Genomic DNA, 3,463 nt, shown 5'->3' with positions numbered 1-3,463 from the left:
CTCTGCCATTGCCTCCAGGCCTTGGCGCTCAGGGGCACTTCTGCCAGAGTCAGGACTGGCCCTGGGTGCCAGCGCCTGGGCTCGAGTCTCAGGGACCAAGCTCCAATCCAAATTCCCAGCATGGCTGGCTATGATTTGACCCTCCCCTCTCTCTACCAGACACCTTCTCACTCACAGCCCTGGACAGCACCCCCGAAATACGCACATGGGAGGAAACATATGTTCTTCCATTTTTTGTTTTCCCAAGTGGCACAGTCGTCTTCCTTGGCCCTAGCAAGCCACAAGCCAGTACCAGGGGCAGGTTCCAGGACAGAGGGGAGGGAGTCCCGTCAGCAGGTGGAGCTCTGGGTCGGGAGCACAGGGCAGCAGGTGGTGGGATGTCCATCAGTCTGTGTGGGAGTTAGCAGCAGTTAGGGGGAGGGGACTGAGGAGTCCCACTGTCCCTGTGGTGAAGAGCAGTGGTGGGAACTCCCAGAGGTTCCCCAGTGCCTTTCTAGGTCACCAGCAGCCTCAGGGACACAGGCAGCGTGGGTCTCTGCTGGAGGTGGAGAGCAGCTGTGCCCCATACCTGCAGCTGCCTCCCCTGGGAGAACAACAGAAGAGTCACCTTCAAGGGGCTCTGGTCAGTACGCCAAGCCAACCATCGGCCCCTCCCTGGGGCCACTGTGTTTCATATCCCAGGAAACTTCACCTTCCAGAACAGTCTCTTTGTGGCCTAAAATGGTGCTTGGCACACAGCTTATACACCAAAAACGTTTGTTGAATGAATGGAGGACTCTGAAAGTCAGGCTGCTTAATTGTAGCTGCTGGTTTCATAGCAAAACATTTTTACTAGTCTGGCCAGAACCCTGCCTCACCCCAGTCAGACTGGTTTGGATGACTTCATTTCACAGAGCCTGGACTCCTCAAAACAGCATCCTTACAGCAGCAACTCTCAAAACAACACCATCATCTCAAAATAATACCTCACGGCGTCATCAGCCAAATGCCTCAGCGTCATCTATCAAAACACCACCTCACCGCGTCCTCTCCCACAGCCCAAACCCTCTTTCCCGGGGCAGCTACCAACTGTGGTGAGGACACCAGCAGGGACAGGTGACACTGCATGAAGGCAGAGTCCTCCCTCACCGCATCTCCTCAGAGGGTCTGGAGGAAACGCCTATCAAAGTTCCTTTCCATACACAGAAAAATAAAGACTAGATAGATCCTAGTAGATTCTCAGAAATATATTAATATTATTCATATGATTATGTTAATGGAAAAAAGCCAAACTCTGTAAAATAATTTTAAAGAGGTTTCTTCTGAGCCAAATTTGAGGACCATAACCTGGAGCGACTCCCAAGAAGCCTTGAGGAAGTGGACTCGCTGTGGCTGGGTTACAGTTTGGTTTTATACATTTCAGGGAGATAGAGGTTACAGGTAAAGTCATAAATCAATACGTGGGAGGCATACATTGGTTTGCCCCAAAAAGGTGGCCCATCACCAAGTGGGGACTTATAGGTTATAGGTGGGTTTAAAGATTCTTTGGCTTGTAATTGGCTAAAGACAGGAAGCTTTGTCTAAAGACTTGGAATGTTTTAAAATAAGGAACTGTTATCAGAGATAAGCCACAGACATAGATTTGTTGTGTAAATTGAGGATCTGCAGGTTTGTCTTGCATATTCTTAGGCCTGTTAATGGGTTACCAAGGATAGGATCTCTCCAAGAAGGGAGGGGGGCATGATGAGGCATGTCTGATCTCCCTCCTCCTGGCAGGCAATTTAGTTTTAGGATATTCCTTTGGCCCGTTTAGTCAGCTGATGGTGGGGGCGGTGAGCCTTAAAATTTTATTTTAGTTCACAATTACATCTAAAATATTTTACATACTAATTTCAGTACTGACTCCAATTGCGCATTCCAGCACAAACATGTAGCATAGTATTTAGTATACATATTAAGAAAGTCAAACATTAAACAATATATTCATTGGTTTCTTAATTTATGTTCTTTCCAAGGGGCAGGGTTTTTTGTTTGTTTCTGTTAGTTTGTTTTTCCCCCCATAAGTGCCATGAAGTTCAAAAGTTAAAAGTCCCCTAGCCACAGGAATTCACTCACATTGTGCCTAGCAGATAATAAAGCTTATGTTTAAAGTTCAACAAAGAAAAATTTCCTTTCCCAGAGGTGTTTGGGTGAGAGTGAGTAGACACCTTCCGGTGATGACCCCTGTTCATTCCACATCTGTTTCTGAAGGGCTGTTACCAAAAGCTCAGCACTCATCCCCAAGGCCACATCAGAAGAACAGGGACAAGTGGTTTGAGAAGAAAGAAAGAGGAGTTTATTAATTTGCCAGCAAATGAGGAGGCTGGCAGACTCCCATCTCAAAGTACCAGCAGCGTCCTATATCTGAGCAGAAGTACAGATGATGTTTTTTTGTTTTTGTTTTTACATTTCAAAGAAGGAATGGGTCAACTCCCCATAGTGGAGGAGACCAGGAATTTTTAAAGGTTCTGATCAAGGCCATCTTTGGCTAAGATGATCTCCTGACCTCTGCCCAGACAATTCCTTAGAGCTATCTCCAGTGGCACAAAGATCAAAAGATATTCCCAGCCGGGCGCGGTGGCTCACGCCTGTAATCCTAGCTCTTGGGAGGCTGAGGCGGGCGGATTGCTCAAGGTCAGGAGTTCGAAACCAGCCTGAGAAAGAGCGAGACCCTGTCTCTACTATAAATACAAAGAAATTAATTGGCCAACTGATATATATATAAAAAAATTAGCCGGGCATGGTGGCGCATGCCTGTAGTCCCAGCTACTTGGGAGGCTGAGGCAGAAGGATCGCTTGAGCCCAGGAGTTTGAGGTTGCTGTGAGCTAGGCTGATGCCACAGCACTTACTCTAGCCTGGGCAACAAAGTGAGACTGTCTCAAAAAAATAAAATAAAATAAAAAGAGAAAAGTCAAAGATGACTCTTGAGATGACTCAGATCTGAGCAAATAGGAAGAATGAAGCTACCACGAGGAAATGCTTTCAACCCTGGGATCTTGTATTTCTCTGGAAAGAAAATGAAAATCAGGAACTGAAAAAAGGACATGCTAAGGAGCTGGGTATAGTGATCATAGTCCATAGAAGTTGGTGACCCTGCAAATGTGTGTACTGATACGCAGGTAAGCACAAAAGGAGCACAGTGAGGACCACAACACCATTGTGGGTGGTAATGCAGGTGAGCACACTACATACGTCCCAGGTGAAGCTACAGGTGTGCATCATGCATTGGGACAGGCATGTACCATGCAGCACACTCAGGTGAATCTTGTTAAAATAGCAGTCTGGAAGGGTAGTTACTCACCTTATTTTAACTAATGTATATACCAGACTTTTGACATGAATTGTACAGTAAGATTCATCCAGTTCTATTATCTTCTATGGCAAAACTTTGAGATTTTATTTAGGATTTGTGTATGAGAAGTCCATACCCAGGAATGAGAACTG

This window comes from Microcebus murinus, chromosome 3 (assembly GCF_040939455.1).
Source record: "Microcebus murinus isolate Inina chromosome 3, M.murinus_Inina_mat1.0, whole genome shotgun sequence".
NCBI lineage: Eukaryota > Metazoa > Chordata > Mammalia > Primates > Cheirogaleidae > Microcebus > Microcebus murinus.
This window is presented reverse-complemented; position numbering follows the sequence as displayed.